This window comes from Phoca vitulina, unplaced genomic scaffold (assembly GCF_004348235.1).
Source record: "Phoca vitulina isolate PV1807 unplaced genomic scaffold, GSC_HSeal_1.0 scaffold7, whole genome shotgun sequence".
Classification (NCBI taxonomy): domain Eukaryota; kingdom Metazoa; phylum Chordata; class Mammalia; order Carnivora; family Phocidae; genus Phoca; species Phoca vitulina.
This window is the reverse complement of record NW_022589710.1, coordinates 31,750,904-31,772,210: the sequence shown is the minus strand read 5'-3', so window position 1 is coordinate 31,772,210 and position 21,307 is coordinate 31,750,904. Positions and strand designations below refer to the sequence as shown.

At 38.7% G+C, this 21,307-nt stretch overlaps 1 long non-coding RNA gene and 1 pseudogene across 1 annotated transcript; one reads left to right on the top strand and one right to left on the bottom strand.

Moving 5' to 3' along the window:
• The first annotated feature begins 2,796 nt into the window (after window positions 1-2,796).
• On the top strand, window positions 2,797-3,735 carry LOC116632707 (annotated as a pseudogene).
• Window positions 3,736-4,396: 661 nt separating this feature from the next.
• Window positions 4,397-13,718, bottom strand: LOC116633019. Its single transcript, XR_004299549.1, has 3 exons — window positions 13,572-13,718; window positions 6,845-6,958; window positions 4,397-4,756 (listed from the first exon to the last, which is right to left on the bottom strand). It is a non-coding gene; the product is annotated as an uncharacterized LOC116633019 (long non-coding RNA).
• Between the last annotated feature and the right edge of the window lie 7,589 nt (window positions 13,719-21,307).

Sequence of the window (21,307 nt, the reverse complement as noted above, 5' to 3'; positions counted from 1 at the left end):
TATGATAAGGTGTTAATACGAGTCAGAATCCCATTCATGGGCTCCATCCTTCCATTCTCCCAAAAGTAACCACTGTACGGACTTAAATAGGAATCACTTCCTTGCATTTCCTCATGGCAGTGGTTCTTAAAGCGTGGTCTGCAATTCCCAGGCGCCCCCACACCTTTCTGCACATCTGCAAGATCAAAACCATTTTCAGGATAATCCTAAGACATAATTTGCCTTTTTGCTGTGTTGACGTTGGCGCCGCTAATGCCAGGGAGGTGGTGGGAAACCTGCTGACACCAGCAGCCCTGGCAGCCCCTACACTCCTCAACACCAGGCATACGCGGTTTAAAAAAAAAAAAAAAAGCCAGCTTAATGTCAGTTTAAAAATTTTATTAAATTTTGAGCCTTGAGTACATGAATTTTTAATATTCTGTAAAATCAATTTATTTTTTTCTGAATATTAATTTAATATTCTGGAGAAAATGAGAAAGCGTGCTTAAAGCACTTCTGCTGCTTACTGAGGTATTGTGTTTTTCCTAAAGAATAGCTCATCAGCAAAAGCTCTTTAGGGTTCTCGATAATTTTTAAGAGTGGAAAGGGGTCCTGAGACCAAAAAGTCACTATATGTGAATCCCTACACACTTTAATCTAGCTTTCCCATTTTCTAACTTCATGCACATTTTAAGCTTCCCCTCCTCCTTTTAAAAACAGGTCTAACTGACAAAATGAACTTTGGATGGTTTCATAAGTTTTGACATATGTATCTACCTGCAAAACCACATTCACAATTAAGATCATGAATTTATCCCCCAACACTAAAATCTCCTCATGCCCCTTGATGATCCATCCTCCCCAGCTCTCCACACCCTATCCTTCCCTCTGACCTCAGAGACTCACAGGTCTGCCTTCTGTCACTGTACATTAGTTTGCATTTCCTAGAATCTTCTGTAAATCTATCATATGGTAGTGTAGTCTTTTTTTTGATCTGGCTTCTTTCAGTAAGAATAAATTTTGAGATTTATCCATGTTGTGGAGTGTTATCAATAGTTCGTTCCTTTTATTGATAAGTAGTATTCCAATGTGTGTGTGTGTGTGTGTGTGTGTGTGTGTGTATAACAGTTGTTTATTCATTCCCTTGTTAATGGACATTTGGGTTGTTTCCAGTTTTAAGCTATAACAAATAAGGCTTCAATGAATATTTATGTATTAGTCTTTGTAATTTCACTTTCACTTCTTTTAAGTAAATACCTAGTAATGAAATGACTAGATGACAAAGTAGATGTACATTTAATTTTTTAAGAAATTGCCAAAAACTGTTTCTCAAGGTGATTGTATCATTTTATGTTCTCACCAATGGTGTATGAGGGTTCCATTTCCTCCATACCCTTGCCAACACTTGGTGTGGTCAATCTTTTTACTTTGAACTGTTAGGTGTGTGTTGGTATCTCAGTGTGGTATTACCTTGCATTTTCCTAATGACTAATACTTAGCATTTTTTTTAATGTGCTTATTTGTCTTGTATATATTTTTACTGGTAAAATTTGTGCTTAAACCTTTTTCCCCATTTAAAAATACTGAGCTATTTTCTTATTGAGTTTTAAGAGTTCTTAAATATTCTAGATGCATGTCCTTCTACTAGGTATATAATTTGCAAATATTTTCCCCTAGTCTGTAGTCTTTCCATTGTTTTAACAATTTCTTTTGAAAGGCAGATATTTTTAAAGTTTTAATCTTGCTGAAGTATTAATTAGGCTTTAGGTCAGAGTTTCTTAAACTTTTGTGTACATCTTTATCACCTGCAGGGCTTGTTAAAACAGACTGATGGGCCTCATCCCCAGAGTTCTTGATTTTGTACTCTTGGATGGGGGCCAAGTATCTGTATTCCTAACAATTCCCAGATAACATTGATGCTGCTATTCCTGGGACCATACTATTAGAACCAGTCATCCGGATCAGAGTTTCTCAACCTTGATACTAATGACATTTTGGACCCAATAATTCTTCGTTGTGAGGGCCTGTCTTATGTTTAGAAGCATCCTCAGCCTCTACCCTTTGGTGGAGATAGCACTCTCCTCCTGCTAGTAGCACTCTTCTCCTGAGTTGTGAGAATCTAATATGCTTCCAGACATTGCCAAATGTCCCCTTGGAAGGAAAAAAAAATCACTCCAGTTGAGAACCACTGGTCTATATCCATGGTTCTCAACCTTGTTGCACGTTGAAATCACTTGGGGAGCTTTAAAAACCATTGAGGACGCCACCTTCAAAAATTCAGATCAAATTGGCCGGAAGTGGAGGCTAGGCACCAGAATTTCTTTAAAGCTCACAGGTGATTCTATTGTGCAACCAAGCTTGTGACCTATATCTAATCCTATAGTAACCATAGACCTTCAAAAAGAAGACAAAGAAGTATCAAAGAAAGTGACACCCCACATTCTGAAGGGCTCCCCCCAGAGTAAGGACTTTGATTACATCAACAATTAATGGGATTCTCACCTTGCCTACCTACTCCCCATAGGCTCTCTGAAGAGGATCCCTTATGTTCCTTTATAGCAAATAAAAATACAGTTGACCCTTGAACAAGGTGGGGGTTACAGGCGCTGACCACATGCAGTGGGAAACCCATATAACCTTTGTCCCCCACCCTCCCTGGCAAACTTAACTACTAATAGCCTACTGTTGACCAGAGGCCTTACTCATAACAGTCAATTAACACATAAATTGTATGTTATATGCATTATATACTGTATTCCTACAATAAAGTATCTAGAGAAGAGAAAATGTTATGAAGAAAATCATAGGGAAGAGAAAATGCATTTACAGTACTGTACTGAAAACAATCCCCACGTCGGCAGTGCACCCAGCGGTCCCTCAGATCTGCCTCTTGCTTCAACGGTGTTTGGGCAGAACAGCCCCGGGGACGCCCCTCTTCCAGCCTCGCACCACCCCCCAACCGCTTTCCCAGTCACAACCTTCAGAAGCATCTTCTCAGCCACCCTGTGCTTACAGGGCGAGCAACACCGTTTTCTGGGCTTAGCTTCTTACTGCCGATCACCCACGAGGCCCCAGATTCGTCAGAATTACTCCACCCAAGTGCAGGCCACCACCGCCAGCCGCCTGGTCAACAGGCATCTGCCGGCCTCCGACACGCACCTGTCTCTGGGCTCCATGTCCACGGTGACTTTGTGACTCTGGAGGGCGTGGGCCGCGTCTTCTGCGAGCCGGCTGAGGACACACACGGGGGCGCCACGCCTCTCTTGACGCTAAACCAGCGCGGCCGCCACGCCCTGTCCCAGGACCGCAGAAGCTGGCCCAGGACCAGGGGGGGCAAAGCCCCAGATGCCATGGAAGCCGCCGAGGTCCTGGAGGTGAACCTGAACCAGGCCCTTCTGGAGCTGCATGCCCCAGGTTCTGCCCGCGCAGACCCCCATCTCTGTGACTTCCTGGAAAACCACTTCCTGGGTGAGAAGGTGAAACTCATCAAGAAGATGGGGACCACCTGACGCACCTCCGCAGGCTGGCCGGCCCCCAGGCTGGGCGAGGATCTCTTGGAAAGGCTCACCCATCCACATGACCGGGAGCCTCCAGGGCCCAGCAACCCTTCAGGGGACCCTCTGGCATCCTCCTGGCATCGGAACTTCTGTCTGAGTCTCTCCCTGCAGCCACTAGGCAACTTTTTAACCACCCTGGAGCCCTCTCCTAAGCCATAGACCAAATGGAAATAATAAAGCTTTCACAAGCAAGGGAAAAAAGACCCTAGGAAATTAAAAAAAAAAAAAAAAAAAAGTGTAAGTGGACCCATGCAGTTCAAACAGGTGTTGTTCAAGGGTTAATTAGCTTCTTGAAGAATGTCTATAACTTAGCAATTAGGTAATAAAGAACTGTATTTTATTCTAATTTTTTAGAAAGAGTAAAACATGCTAATTACTCAGTAGACCACACATGATTCAACTTGATATGTGGACAAAGCTTTGCATCTCTGGGGTAGGAGTCTGCACTTGCACTAATTCTTTGGGTAATCTTGGGTAAGTCATTCAGCCTTTATGAAATGTTTTCCTCTTCTGTAAAATAAAGGAGTTGACTGAATGACTTTGAGAACATTTAGGTCATACCAGTTCACCACTGCTCATCTTTTCTTCTTCTTCTTCTTCTTTTTTTTTGAAGGTGGGGAGGGGCAGAGGGAGAAAGAGAGAAGGAATCTTAAGCAGCTCCACGCCCAGCCCAGAGCCCGACATGGGGCTTGATCTCAAGACCCTGAGATCATGACCTGAGTCGAAATCAAGAGTCAGAGACTTAACCATCTGAGCCACCCAGGGGCCCCTCACTACTGCTCATTTTATAAGTTAAATGATTAGAGGAAAATCACTTAAGGGGAAATAGATGGTTTTTTGAATGCTGGATTTTCCCTCTTCTGTTTTATAACACAGGGTGACTTGCTTTTTCTACTTCTACAAATTTCATTCAACATGAATCCAGTAAATATAAAGTGTCATGTGTCTGGTCAATCTAAGGTTATGAACCCACATCATATATATTTTTTAAAAACAAAACTTCTCTACCAGATGTGTGTATGTGTGTGTGTGTGTGTGTGTGATTGTGTGGAGGGAGAGAAAACTTACCTCCTTTATTCCCTTTCCACGGTTTTCAAATGGCAGAGAAATTAATTTACCAATACGTTTAAACTATATGATAGTTAGAGGGATTCCAATTGCAGCAAAGACAACACAGAACATCTGTCCACCAGCAGTTCTAGGAAAAATTGTCCCATAACCTGATAAAAGAAAAAAAAAATGCAATGCCCCTCAAAATATGACAACTTGGTATAATTTGCACATTTGACATTGGGCATTGAGGACAAATTTTTAGTCATTGGTATTCTAAGAGCCCTAGCATACATAGCACATATTAAAAAACAAACAAACAGAAAACCCAATAACTCTTATTTCATCCTAAGAAAACAATCAAGAAATGTGAGTGAAAACAAACAAGATTTTTCACAGTATCAGTATTTCAAATTTAAAAAAATTGGAATCAGTGTAAGTTCAGCAATAAAGGAGACTGATGGTGGGCAATCTGGTATATCAATGTAATGAAATATTGTGATATCTTTCAGGACAATAATGAAGTATTTATGACTAGAAAGATACTCAGGAAATATTGCTCTGAGAAAGCAGTCTAAAACTGAATACTGTCATTTATAGATGAAGAACTTTCTATCACAAAAGTTTGATAGTTAATGTGTGTGGAACTGTGAGATTACACTTACTAGTTTAAAAATTGTGGTTTTCTATGTAGCACATTCTACTCTTGCAATTAAACAAGAAAGTGAAGAGCATTCACTCTAGGAATCAACTAATTTTTAAAATGCATGCTGCTGTTTATGAGCTTAGGCCTTCACCCAGGTTCCTTTGACCCTTCTGGTACACTCATTCCCATGTGCCATAAGTATCAGCTGCTAAGGCAGGACTTCCTTCTCTCGAGACTTGCCCTTAGCCCAGTGGAGCCGCAGTACCTGGGAGGTTTGACCACACCCCTTCTTGGGAGGCAGAGAGGTAATCATCTGAGCCACCCGGGGGCCCCTCAGCCGACTGACAGAGGGTTATAAAAAACCATTTGTGGGAGCACCTGGGTGGCTCAGTCAGTTAAGCGTCTGCCTTCAGCTCAGGTCATGATCCCAGAGTCCTGGGATCGAGCCCCGAATCGGGCTCCCTGCTCAGCGGGAAGCCTGCTTCTCCCTCTCCCACTCCCCCAGCTTGTGTTCCCTCTCTTGCTCTCTCACTCTGTCAAATAAATAAATAAAATATTAAAAATAAATAAAAAAAGAAAAAACCATTTGTGGTGCAATCCCTGCTTCAGAGCTACTCTGTTGGATGAGACTAATGTATATGGATTACATCCATTTGTTGATTTATCAATTTTAGGTATTTTGTAATTGAAAGATGGGGATTCAACTCCTATAATCACCTTCTTCTTCCTGCTCTCCAAGTTTGATATTTATATTGCCTCTTTTCATTCTTCTATATTTGCCTTTGTACTTTAAAAAAATATTCTTAACCCATTTAAATATTCTTTATAAATTCTCAATTCTTAATATTGTACATTAAGGTATTTATTTATCTCCCCTATTATTTTTTCTCTCTCTTTCCTTCCCCTCTTAGTCATTTCACATTCTGGTTTCCTTTCTATATCATCCTGTGATAACATTTGCACCCTGCTTCACAGCTCCAACCTACCCCATTTGGGGAGCTCCTTATTCTTTTTTTTTTTTTTAGTATTTTTTTTATTATGTTATGTTAATCACCATCCATTACATCATTAGTTTTTGATGTAGTGTTCCATGACTCATTGTTTGCATATAACACCCAGTGGGGGAGTTCCTTATTCTAAGAACTTTTTTTTTAAACCTTTCTCATGGGTCCTTTTTTGTCCAAGAGTTGATGACACAGCTTTGCGAGGAGTGGGAGAAGAGAATTAAGTCCCATTTGACTTATTTGGGAACATTTTATAGCTTTGAAACCTTTTTTGTTGAGATGGAGTGGGGGGGGACAGCTTTTCTTACTCCCCACACTTTCTGGTCCAGAGAACATAGTCTTAAGCCAAGATTTGAAGAGATCGAAGTGTAGGGAAAAAGAAAAACAATGTCTTTTTCACAGAGAGCCAAGAATATTGACAGCTTCCCTCCTTTACCTTGGTAGACCTAGTTCTGGAAGTGTATCTTGTCCTTAAACTACTACTTTATTTCATTAAATCTAAGATACCAACCATACAAAGGTATGGGCAGTATGTAGGCAGTCCCATATGCAAAACATATATAAAATATTTAACATCCTAAGTATAAAAGAAAAAGCACAATAATTACCTACTGTGGATACAATAATTAAGGATGTCATGAAAGAGTTTCTAGACGTCCAAAAGGAGGCATAGTCTTATTTCCTAGGGGAGGTATTCCTGATAATATTCGAGAAGTCATCATCTACAAATTAAGAGAAAAAACAAAAACAAAGTTTGGGGTTGCATAATTTCTATTTCTTCAAGTAGAACACTAAAGAAAATTAGTTCCATTTAGCTGGATTAAAACCAAACCCATATTTAACTGGGTCAAATTAGACATTTGCCTTAGGACCAAGTGAAATAGAAATGTTTATGATGAGAACTTGTGATGGAAAACCTTGTTTGTTTTAGTGGCGTATGGGTTAGAAGTTGTGTATGGGTTAGATATGTGACTATAACAATAGTCTCTGAGGAAATTTGGGAGAGTGATGTATATAAATTTAGCATAACGATTAAAATGTTAATAAAGTTCAATTATTTTCAAGTACTTAGCAAATCTGGGTCATATAGCTATAGAGAGACTTCTAGTTTAAGTAAACCGAAATCATGAGAGAGAATAAGAAAAATCATAGAGGAGCACAGTAATTTTATCACATCATTGGAGAATAAGAAAGGAGTTAATGACAGGGCCAGCAATTTCTGGAAAGTAAATTATTTTTTATTTTTAAATTTAATTTATTATTTTTTTTTAAGTAGGCTCCATACCCAACATGGGGCTTGAACTCATGACCCTGAGATCGAGAGTCGCATTCTCTACTGACTAAGCCAGCCAGGTACCCCTGGAAAGTTCAAAATACATAAAAGTTTGTTGGTGAAAGAACCTTGGCCAAATAATTTCACAATCTAAACAGTAACAGTAGCAGCCTCTTCAAGTGGTCAATGCCTTAATTCTCTAAACACTCCCAAGAAACTGCAAATACAAAGTCAAGGAGAAAGGAATATGGAAGTGGAGAGTAGTACAATGAGCAGAATAATTAAAAGATTTTTTTCTGTGCTTCCTGATTCTTTATGGAATGCTTAGAATGAAGCTGATACTAATATGTCAAAAGCAGACATGAATAGCACAGGTATAAAGGAAGGAAGGAGGGAAGGAATGAAAGAAGGAAATTATACACTGCCTATAAATATAGAATCCAAAATTCTAAATAAAATATTATTAAATAAAATCTAGCAGAGTTATAAAAGGATACATTATGACTGAAAGAATGTACTAAAGTTTAGTAATAGGAAATCACTAAAAATATAATAAAGATGAAAGCATATGTTAATCATTTTAATAACTACAAAAATAGATAAAATGAAATAGTTTTAGGGAAATATCTTGTAAGTTAGAAATAGGAACAAAACGTTTTAATTTGGTAAAGAGTAACTATAACAAACCCCAGAAACTTCATGTTTAATAGTGAAATATAAGAGGTATTCCTTTTTTTTTTTTTTTTTTTGAGAGAGAGAGAGAAAACAAGAGCAGAGGGGGAGAGGCAGAGGGAGAAGCAGGCTCCCCACGAGCAAGAAGCCCAACGTGGGAATCGATCCCAGGATCCCGGAATTACCACCCGAGCCGAAGGCAGATGCTTAATGGACTGAGCCACCCAGGCGTCCCTATAAGAGGTATTCTATTTAAAGTCAAAAGCAAGATAAGAATGCCGTCACTATGGGAGTCACAGATGAATCTAATAGGATTAAAATCCTAAAATTTCAAATATTGCAGTAATTGGACACAGAATATAAAATATGTTTAAAATGTTTAATGAAACAAAAGGAATTAGAGACATGTAGGAATACAATATTATCAAGAAACACTACACAAATTTAAAGAGGATAAAATAGAACTTCCAGACAGGAAAAATATAATTATTAAAATTAACAATTTGAAACATTAGATAAGAAGATGGAGCCAAAAAGAAAATAAGGGAAGATATATCTTATTGTATTACTGAAAATATAGCAAAAAAGACAAAATAGTGGAGAATAAAAAGAGGGGTTAAGAGATGACAGAGGAGAGAAATAATAAGCCAATCATATTGGTCATTTCAAAAAAATTAATGAGTTTCCCAGAATTGATAAGAGAAATGGCTATGAAGATTCAGGAGGCAAACCCCAAGCAAAATAAAAACAAAAGTTACATCTAGACTGTTGAATTAGAACAGTGAAATAGCAGAGATCAAGAGAAGTTCACAGAATCAGAGAAAGTCTCTGATGCCAGAGAGAAAAGATAAATTATCTACAAAGTATAGGCAATGAGATTGACAGAAAGCTTCTTTTTTTTTTTTTAAAGATTTTATTTATTTATATGACACAGAGAGACACAGCGGAAGAGGGAACACAAGCAGGGGGAGTGGGAGAAGAAGAAGCAGGCTTCCCGCCGAGCAGGGAGCCCGATGCGGGGCTTGATCCCAGGACCCTGAGATCATGACCTGAGCCGAAGGCAGTCGCTTAACCGACTGAGCCACCCAGGCGCCCCAACAGAAAGCTTCTTAAAAGCAGCTGAAGGAAGCCACAAAATAGTGAAATAATGTCTCCCATGTTCTGAAAGAAAGCAATTGTCAACCTAGTATTGCATACTCTGCTAAAATAAATTTCAAGAAAAAATATGAGATGAATAAACATTTAGACCAAAACAAAACAAACTAACAAAAAAAGAGAAAGAGTGGTTTCAACTAGCAGACTCTCATGAGAGAAATGTATTAAAGATCTATTTCACTAGGAAAATTATCCCTGGAAGAACCTCTGAGATGAAGAAAGAAATAATGAATACAGACACCAATAAAATGTGGGCAAATCAAAACAGAAACTAAGTGTACAATAATACATATGGGAGTTTTAAAAATGAGATTGAACAAAACCACTCTGGGATGACATGCTAGCGAGAACAGGGGTGATGGTCATCAGAGGTACAATACCCTTAGAGACAGGCTGTAATCACTAAGAAGGGAAGCAAATGAAATGAGCACTACCACTGCCAAGATTGTTTGGAAGTAATTTCTAGACTGAGATATAGAGACAGGGGATCCCAAAGAGCATAATAATATTTCTGAGTTGGGGAGACAGAGATGGGAGCTCAGTAAAGCTGAGGTGGCTACAATTTGAGGGCAGAGTTTCACAGAGGAGGAAGCTACACAGAGAAAGAGTTCTAGAAGTCTGCACTGAATCTTTGGCTGAAAAACATTGTGCACATGAAAAAGATGAAACTTTGTGAGGCTGGTCAAAAACAATTTCCCAAGTATGGCAGACAGACTCTCAAAGTGGCCCCCATGGTCTGGTGTTTGTGCCCTGAGGGATTCCCTTCCCTTTGACAGTGGGTGGGACCTGCGATTTATTTCTAGTGACACAGAATATATCAAAGGTGGCAGGACAGCCATGATTCCACTTATGGTGATTAAATCATATGAGACTGTGTGCTGATCTTGCTAGTCTCTCTCTACCTTGCTGGCTTTGAGGAAGGAAGCTGCCATGCTGTGAACTGCCTATGAAAGGGCCATGTGGAGGGACCTGGTGGTAGCCCTGGCAGACAGCGAATGTGAAACTGGGGTCCTGGGGAGGACTGCCTGAAGGAACTAAATGCAATTAAGAGCTACATGAGTTTGTAAGCAGGTTTTCCCTCATTTGAGCATCAGATGAGACCACACCCCTGTCTGGCACCTTGACTATAGTCTTGCAGAGGACCCAGCTAAGCTGTGCTCAGACCCCCGACCTACAGAGACAGATAATAAATGTGTTTTAAGCTACTAAATTTGTCTTAATGTTGTTACTCAGCAATAGCTAACTGATGTATTGGGAAAAAACAATTACTGTGGCCTGTAAACTGGAATATTCCTAGAATTCATACCAGGTTAGGAACTGTTTGAGCTTTCTCAGCTAGGGTGAACAGACTTCACTGTATGTTCAGGACATTCAGGAGAGAACCCAAAAAGGCCGTGACTGAGCAGTGCAGCAAAATTCACTCCAGAAAAAGGGCTACTTTAAGCCTGAAAGAAGCCTAAGATAAATCTTGAAAGGATTAAAGTAATGTTTAAGTAACTTACTTAATTGCCTGTGAGAAAAAGTTAAGGAATTTAAAGGAATATAATAAAACCAAGCACCTCAAAACAATTCCCAATGTTTATTATCTAATTTTTAAAAATTAGTAGACATACAAAGAAGCAGGAGAAGGTTACCCATTACCAAAAGAAAAATCACTCAAGAGAAACAAACCCATAAATAACAGTTTCATTAAAATGGTGGAATTAGCAAACAAGGACCTTAAAAGGGCTAAAATAAATATACTCAAAGATAAATCATTAACATAATGAGGAAAGAAATGGAATATTTAAGAAGTAATCAAATAGAAATTCTAGAAATGAAAAATACAATATTCAAAAAGGAATATTTCACTAGATGAGATTATCAGCAAAAGAAAAGATTAATAAAATTAAAGGTATAGCAGTGGATTTTATCCAAACTATCATAAGCTATGGAACCCAGAAGACTATGGAACATTTTTAAAGTGCCAGACTAGAATTTTATATCCAATGAAAATGTCCTTTTAAAAAAGGCAAAACAAAAACTCTTTCAGACAAAACCAGAGAGGATTTATCACCAGATTTTTGTGGTTCTTCATATGCTCAGTACTTCTGGATTGTATCCTCAACATTTTCAATCCTATGTTATGAGACTGTGAGTCTAATTCAAGTCCTATGGAGAATGTTGATATTTTCACGTTGGCAGGCAATCTACCTGTTTAGATTCAGACTGCAAGTTCCAATTCACATTCTGTGGAATGTGTTCAGCTCTCATGGCCTCTATCATTCGGACCTGTCCCACACATCCATCACTCTGGTCAGTCTGAGATCTAGATTCAGGCCTACGCACTAGTTCCATCCTCAAAGTCTTTGATGTGTGAATTAGGGTCAGATCCATGCATGTGCAGGTCAGGGTGAGTCCAGAAGATCTTAAGCAATCTTAAACACTAATTGGAAAAGATACATGCATCCCTATGTTTATTGGAGCATCATTTACAATAGCCAAGATATGGAAGAAGGCTAAGTGTCCATCAATAGACAAATGGACAAAGAAGATGTGGTATCTATCTATCTATCTATCTATCTATCTATCTATCTATCTATCTAACCAAATATTATGTAGCCATAAAAAAGATGGGATCGTGTCATTTGAGACAACATGGATGGACCTAGAGGGTATCATGCCAAGTGAAATAAGTCAGACTAAGACAAATACCATATGATTTCACTCATAAGTGAAATATATAAACAAAAACAAAAAAACAAATAAGCAAAAAGCAGAATCAGACCTGTGAGTGCAGAGAATAAACTGATGGTTGCCAGAGGGGAGAGGAATGGGGTTTTGGGAAAAGTGGGTGAAGGGGAGCAGAAGATACAGGATTCCAGTTACAGAACAAATAAGCCACAGGAATAAAAAGCACAGCATGAGGAATACAGTTGATGATATTGTAATAGCGATGTGTTAACACAGATGGTAGCTCCTTGTGGTGAACATAATGTGTAACTTGTCAAATCACTATGCTATACACCTGAAACTAATGTAACGTTATGTGCCAACTATCTAAAAAGATCCCCAACCTTCCCTGAAACCAAACCAAAATCATGCTAAGTGGAAGAAGCCAGCCACAAAAGACGATGCATTACATGATTCCTATATACTAAGAGATTCCATTTTGTGTTTAAGAATACTCAATATCATCACATAATAATTCTCCCCAAATTCAAAGAAATCTCGATCAAACCCCCAGCAGAGTACATTATGGAATGTGACAATCTGATCTTGAAATTCATACAAAAGAGTAGGAAAATTTATTCCAGGACTCATTGCAAGGCTATTGTAATTCAAACAGGAGGGAAGAGAATTGAAAGCCCAGAAACAAATTAATGTACAAATGAGAACCTGGCATATGACAGAGATAACACTAAAAATTAATGAGAAATAACGAATTAATAAATTGTTCTGGAGCAATGGGATCTTCATACAGAAAAATATGTAAAGCTAGATCCTACTTTACATATACAGATACACACACAATCCAGATTAATAATCTAATTAAAAATTAATGATTTAAATGTAAAACAAAATTTTAAAAATTTTTAGAAGAAAGTTGAAGAATATGTCTTTATGACGTTAAAGTTGGGAAAGACAAACTATACAAACGCTCAAGGAAAAGAGGAATCAGAATGCCTGCATTGAAATTAAATTTACTCTACCACAAAAGGTAGCATAGGGAAAATTTTAAGGACAATGTGTCCAGAATTTAGAGCATGACAATCTCTGGAAAAAGTGGAAGGGAAATAAGCCAGATTTCCTGCCAAATTCTTATCTCCTTTTCAGAACATCTGTCTGCACTTCATCTGAAATAATGAAAAGGATCATTTCAATCAGAATATTTTTAGTTTTTATCCTCATGTAGTGATTGGGTTGTAATCTGTTCCTTCTCTGACTTTCACCTCCTTCCACCTTCTTATCATCTGCTGCCTTCCTTCTTCTTTCTAGTCTGCATGATTTCTTATTCCCACTCTTCCCTGTCTGGCTCAGAGCTAAAATGAAGTTTCCTGTTCGGGTAAGCAATCGGTAGTCTCAATGAAGGAAGTTATTTCACAGAATTTCCCATTCAAAGCCTCTCTGCATCTGAAAATAACCATATCTTCATCTCTTATCTGCACAAAGAGTTCCACATCTTCTTGAGTCAGATTAGAACAATTTCTCAGAAAAGCAATTTTTGTATTAACTGCCAACTGGCACCACTGTACCTCAAAGTCTTTCTCGAAGTCTTGAAATATCATTGCTCCAAGCACAAGGTACAATATGTAGGCAAGCAAAAGCGTGCCCTTCTGGACTTTGGTGTTTGTCTCCTCTTCATATAGTGGAATGAGGGTCAGAGAATTCACATCACTTCAATGTCCTCTAAAAAGAAACCCAATACAACAAAGCAAAACAAAATTCTCAGATACAGAATGTGAACTCACTTTTACTTATGAACCTACCTTTAAACAGCTATGCAAAAGAGACCAATCCTAAATAGTCATGACAACAAAAAATAACTCCACTTTGCTCCTGACTTTAACTTCTTTATTTAAAAAAAAAAAAAATGATGGGGATACCTGGGTGGCTCAGTCAATTAAGTGGCTGCCTTCGGCGCAGGTCATGATCCCAGGGTCCTGGGATTGAGACCCACATTGGGCTCCTTGTTCAGCGGGGAGCCTGCTTCTCCCTCTGCCTGCCGCTCTCCCTGCTTGTGCTCTCTCTCTATTTCTCTCTCTCTGACAAAGAAAGAAAGAAAGAAAATCTTTTAAAAAATTTTTTAAAATGATGAATTGTGCTATTTGGGGAGATAGGGAAATATTGCAGGATCAAAGTTTGTCAAATGACTCGTCAATTTCCTTAGCGGAAATGTTACTATGGAGTTACATTTTGAAGTACATCCCAAGTGTACAATGTTGATGCTTTAATTGTCTGATAAACTGGATTAAGTCAGATCATTCACCCTCTACCTGTTATTAGTGGTATGAATATAGGCCACTTCTATATCCTTGCTGTGTTTCAGATTCTTCTTCTGAAGTTACTCCGGAGGGTTGTTATAGAGATTAAATGAGTTAATATATTTAAATCTTTAGAATGAGATCTAGCAAATAGGAAATGCCGAAGACATCTTAGCAAGTGGTTGAAGAAGTGGTGGTGTTTGCACTAGCAGTAGTGGTATGAGGAGGAGTATCTACTCTGCATCCCGATTCCTCTACCCCTTAGCTCTGCAAGCGGGAGGCAGAGAGGAAGAGCATGATTGCTGGCAAGATGAAGGAGACTCTTAACTGAATGAGGTCAGATTCTAATATTAAGAAAGGGGAAATCCGTGTGTGTTTCCTATGACTCTGGGATCTGGCTTGGAGACAGGCCTTCTCCACTTGGAAGGAGCAGGACTCTCCACTCGAATCTGCCTCTTCACAGACTCTTCCACTTTAAAGAACAGGGTGAACCTCAGTGGCACTGACCCCCACCCCTTGGGTGAACTTCCTCTCCCAGTGGGATTTTTAAAAAGAAAGCACATTATGCATTTTGTATGTGATATTCAAAACTATGAGAATTCATTACAGTAATAAGCATGGTTAAAGTCCATATGCTTAGAACATCCAATATGTAGCCTAATACAATATTATACAATTAAATATATCATAGTCAGTTATTAATATACATTTCCAATGTCAAATAATAAATTTAATCATACTGAATGTAAATAATTCAGAGTAACAGTGAAACAGTACGGTCTCGCCTAAGTAGCTCTTTTCCTTTCCATTTCCACCAGAATAATCATATGCTTTTATGACCTTCTATTTTCATGTTTAAACTAACCGTAAATACTGGGACTAAAACAGAACACATCTGAGTTGAACTGAGTCTTCCTTAGGTCTCCCTGTCTTCAATAAAATACTGTGAAGAAGGAGCAATCAAATAATTCTGGTGTACACCTAAAACTAAAACAATGTTGTAGGTCAGTTATATCTCAATTTAGAAAAAGAAAAAGAATACTTTCAGGAACCATTACTTAGGAGAGCATTTACAAATGTGTCTAATTTGGCCATGTTTCGTAAGTGCACTTTCATTGATCTGTTGGGATAACACACTGCACTGGAAGATTTTGAACTTTTGAACTTTTCATTAACACCCCAACATTTGGGGGGGTGTCCTCTCCAGTCATACTACCAAAGCAAGGCTGCTCCCCACCATCCCCACCACCCAAGACTAGGCCCCCACTTTAGCGAAGCAATTGAAGTAATCGTACCGCTAGATTGAAAGTTTTGCAATGCAAAAGTGTAAGTTGGATGGCTGAGAAGGAACATTTTGAGCCTGTCTAAACGAGCCTGTCACTCTACAGTTCCATCCAGAACCTTGGGGATGGCTAGTTCTACATACTGTCGCCTCCCCAGTACTACCACGTCCCTCCTATGGGCTGTGCCCAGCTCCTCTACGCTGTGATTCACATTCTACACCCACACTCCCCCCACTTGCTACATCTTTGCTGTGACCTCATTCAGCTCACCCTTCTTGTTCTATCAGTCTCCTGCTGATCCCTTTCATGGCAATGACCATCCATCCTGTGGTCAGGGAAACTCTTTATATTCACTCCTTCAGACTGCTTGCTGCTTCAACTCCTGTCCCTTCAGACTCATGCTCAGTACTGCCAGACCTCTGCACCTTACCTATGCTCTTCCTACCCTTCTCCACTTGCTGAAACGCTCCTCAGCCTTCCAGACTTGGATACCTGACATCATCTGTGATACCCTCTCTGATCCTAAGTAGACAGAAGGTTCTCTGCTGTTAACTCAATTACAGCATTTATTTGTACTGTATTCATGCACAGTCCCCTGCAGAAGGTATAGATAGACTTTACCTTATTCAAGTTAGACCTCTTTCAAACACCTAGCAGGGTTTCACATACTCAGAAATGCTTCTTGGACACAACTGAATAATTTCCATATAACATGTATTACTGACAAACTTCATATTTCCCCCTCTAGATTATAATATCCAGAGACAATATGAAGTATTGCAAAAATCACAGGCTTCGGAGTTTGGCGGCACTGGGTTTGAGTCCTGGCTCAGTCGCTCTGTAGTTTGTGACCTTGAATAGCTATCTTCTCTGTTTTCTCATCTGTAAAGTAGATTTCTGTTTTCTCATCTATAATGTAGATGGCATCATTCCCCTGGACTATCATTTTGGATTTGAGTTCCTGTGCAGACTGCCTGACACAAGATAACTTGACTTTATGACTAGTTGTAATAATTGTCTTCAGGCAGAAAGAATCTGCATGGCACATTTTATGGTGACTTCCCTCTAGTGTTTACTTTTTTAAAAAAATGTTTGTTGAGTGAATGGAAAATGTGGTAATGAACAAACTTGGAGATGGAGTCTTGACCAGAAGTTTCTGGGAATTAGTGTGTGAGAAATATGAGTGGATCTTTTCTTCTTCTCTCTCTCTTTTTTTTTAAGATTTTATTTTATTTATTTGAGACAGAGAGAGAGAGAGAGAGAGCACAAGAGTGGATAGGGTGAGAGGGAGAAGAAGATTCCCTGCCGAGCAGGGAGCCCGATGCGGGACTCAATCCCAGGACTACGGGATCATGACCTGAGCTGAAGGAAGTCGCTTAACCAACTGAGACACCCAGGCGCCCCTTTTCTTCTGCTCTTAAATCCCAAAGAACCAAATAGGACTCTTCTACTAATTTATCCCTGGCTGCTATGAACTAGGAATGAGACAGCCACTTGAGTGTCTGAACTTAGAGTGTGGCTCCCAAACACTCAGGGAAACAGTGGAGGTGTTCAGGTCTTCGTGAACATGAGTGACTTTAAACCTGGACTAACCCAAACAGTGTAGAAGGAGGTCATAGTGTCCCTGTATTTAAATGTCCTAGTGCCAGATCATTATTGAACTGGCAGTGTTACCTGCATTGTAATGCTAGGATACAATATACATTTTGTATATATATATTTTCATACTCTCCGGGTAAATACCCAGTAGTGGAATTACTGGATCATATGGTAATTCTATTTTTAATTTTTTGAGTAATCTCCATACTGTTTTCCACAGTGGCTGCACCAGTTTTCATTCCCACCAACAGTGCAAGAAGGTTCTCTTTTCTCCACAAGAAACTCGTTATTTCTTGTGTTTTTTATTGTAGCCATTTTGACATGTGTGAGGTGATATTTCACTGTGGTTTTGATTTGCTTTTCCATGATGATGAGTGATGTTGAGCATCTTTCCATGTGTCTCTTGGCCATCTTTATGTCTTCTTTGGAGAAATGTCTGTTTGTGTCTTCTGCCCATTTGTTAAATGGATTTTTTGTGTTTTTTGGTGTTGAGTTGTAGAAGTTCTTTATATATTTTGGATACTAACCCTTTATGGGATATGTCATTTGTAAATATCTTCTCCCATTCAGTGGGTTGTCTTTTTGTTTTGTTGATTGCTTCCTTTGCTGTACAGAAGCTTTTTAATTTTGATGTAGTCCCAATAGTTTATTTTTGCTTTTGTTTCCTTTGCCTCAGGAGACATATCTAGAAAAATGTTGTTATGGTGGGGGCTACCATTTTAAATGGCACAATTAGGGAATACCTCACTGGCAAGATAGAATTTGGGCAAAGACCTAAAGGATTAAGGAGGAGAGCTGTGGGAATCGAAGGATAAGCTTTCTAGGCAGTGGCAAAGGCAAAGGCCCTGAAACTGGAATATTTTTAATTCATTTTTATGTGTGTGAAGAACAACAAAGAAGCCAGAGTAGCTGAAGCAGATTTAGTGGGGGAAGAGTGGGTATTCCTAAAAATCAGGGTGTAGTTGCAAAAGAGAGAGCATGGATGTTCTATGATCAGAAACATCATTAGCACATACAGGATATGTGGAGGAAATTCATAAGAGAAATAAATGAATAGAGAATGTCTGTGATTTACCTCCAAGGAGTTGAACTGGAGGTAGGAAGAAAAGGATAGGATGGAGTTTATACTTCTCATTTAATATGCTTCTGAGCCACCCAGGCGTCCCTGCTTCTCTGATAATTTTTATACCAAGGTTTATTTCAATTTTAAAGTTTAATTAAACAAGGGAATGAGTATTCATATAAATGTGCTTAAGTGCATGCACGAGAATATTTATTTCTTCACGTTTTGTAATAATAATGAATAGGGAACTGCTTTTAGAAAATGGACTATCCATAGAAGGAAATATAAAGATAATGATAAAATGGATCTACATATTGATTTGGAAAGAGGCCTATAATCTAGAACTCAAACCACTGGAGTAAGAAATTTATTTTATAGATGTAATTGAATAAGTGTGCCTGTTTATTTGTGTGCCGATGTACAAAATTCCTCCAAAGAGTTGTCCCTACAGCAATAGCAAAACACAATGGAAACTATCTGTTTGTAATTATGGAATTGGATAACAAATTTATGGAGCATTCAAATGCTAAACTGTTTTGTTGTTGTTGTTGTTTTTAATTTTATTTTATTATGTTAATCACTATACATTACATCATTAGTTTTTGACATAGTGTTCCATGATTCATTGTTTGCGTATAACACCCAGTGCTCCATTCAATACGTGCCCTCTTTAATACCCATCACCAGGCTAACCCATCCCCCTCCCCCCCTCCCCTCTAGAACCCTCAGTTTGCTTCTCAGAATCCATAGTCTCTCATGGTTTGTCTCCCCCTCCAGGCAGGATATAAAATCAATGCACAGAAATCAGTGGCATTTCTATACACCAACAACAAGACAGAAGAAAGAGAAATTAAGGAGTCGATCCCATTTACAGTTGCACCAAAAACCATAAGATACCTAGGAATAAATCTAACCAAAGAGGCAAAGAAACTGTACTCAGAAACCTATGGAATACTCATGAAAGAAATTGAGGAAGACACAAAGAAATGGAAAAACGTTCCATGCTCATGGATTGGAAGAACAAATATTGTGAAGATGTCAATGCTACCTAGAGCAATTTACACATTTAATGCAATCCCTATCAAAATACCATCAACTTTTTTCAAAGAAATGGAACAAATAATCCTAAAATTTGTATGGAACCAGAAAAGACCCCGCATAGCCAGAGGAATGTTGAAAAAGAAAAGCAAAGCTGGCGGCATCACAATTCCTGACTTCAAGCTCTATTACAAAGCTGTCATCATCAAGAAAGTATGGTACTGGCACAAAACAGACACATAGATCAATGGAACAGAATAAAGAGCCCAGAAATGGACCCTCAACTCTATGGTCAACTAATCTTCATCAAATGCTAAACTGTTAAACAGACATTTAAAATTACTGCAGGGCGCCTGGGTGGCTCAGTTGGTTAAGTGTCTGACTCTTGATTTCAGATCAGGTCATGACCTCAGGGTTGTGAGATTGAGCCTCATGTCCGGCTCTGCACTGGACAATGGAGCCTGCTTAAGATTTTCTCTCTCCTTCTCCCTCTGCCCCTCCCCACTTCTCTAAAAAAAGAATAATAAAAAAATAAAATTACTGCATAGATCTCTATTTAGCATGAAATGATGTGCAAAGTATATTTTATTTATTTATATTTTAGATTTTATTTATTTTAAGAGAGAGACTGAGAGAGAGCAAGTGGAGAGGGGGAGGCAGTGGGGCGGGGGGAGTGGCAGAGAGTGGAGCCCAATGTAGGGCTTGATCTCATGACCCTGAGATCATGACCTGAGCCAAAATCACGAGTTGGACGCCTAACTGACTGAGCCACCCAGGTGCCCTGCAAAAATATTTTAAATTGATAAAAAGCAAGTTGTGAAATTGTAGCTGTGAAAGAATTCACTTTTTATAAAAGATACTAGAACATAAGCTCCATGAAAGGAAGGACTTTATTTTCAGCACTATATTCTCTATACCTAGTTCCTAGAGCATGGCCTGCACACAATAAATACCTGTTGAATGTTGAAAGAATGAATAAAAATGTGCACCCGCACACAAAAACACAAAACCAAAGGACCTATCGCAATATGTTAACAGAATTTATCTTAAGGTAATAACATTTAAATGGTTTTTTATTTTTCTTCATACTTATCTGTATTTTCTAACTTTAAAAATTAACATATGTAACAAAAATACCACTTTTACTTAATATTTATTTAGAGGATTAGAAGTCTCAATACATTTCAAGGCTAAGAGTTTAGAAAACATCCAATATTGAGAATAACTATAATTCATCGTTTTCTAGCTCAGGACTCAAACAGAGGGTTGGTTGCACTCAGCAGGACCATTGGCTTCTATTGGGTTGAAATGGCAGTTTTGCAAGTGGCTGAGAAGGGGAGACTGAACAAATAAAAAGTAAAAACAAAGCAGAGTTTCGAAGCCAAAAGAATATCATGGTGCTGCTGGATCCTAGAAGGCATGCAGGGTGCAGACAGTCCCAATCATTTGGGAATTGGCGAGTACTATTACTCTTGATTTACTTTTAGCTGCTGCACTCGCAAATCGGGTAGCTGCCCCTTGTGGACTACCCAGTTAGGATTCACCAGGCACAGGTGTGATTTGCACATGATTCTGTCAATTATGCATTTTCTCTTGAATAATGCTGCCTTTTTATTCAAGAACAAAATGTGGACTTGCCAGTCTGCCAGAGCAGTGATAAGGCAGAAGCTTTGCATTTCCACTGGGGCCAGGAAAGAGCAGTTGGAGCTGGGCCAAAGTTAGTTAGCTGTTTCTTTAACAGAAGGTTAAAAAAAAAAAAAAGTCTGGAGATACCTTCAGCATGAGCCTATAGCAACACCTTTTCTTATGTTTCAGAATTCTGTAAGAAATTTAAGACATTTTCCGGGCTTCTATAACTTCCACAGCCTAAAGAGCTGTAAACTAAATCAGAGGAACCCCAGGCTTTCTGGAGACATTTCTTCTATTTTTTTTTTTTTAATCTTGTTTTAAGTATGTGCACTTAATTGAATTTGTTATATACTATATTTGATCTTTTTGTTCTTCCGTTATTTCTTTTTAGTCTT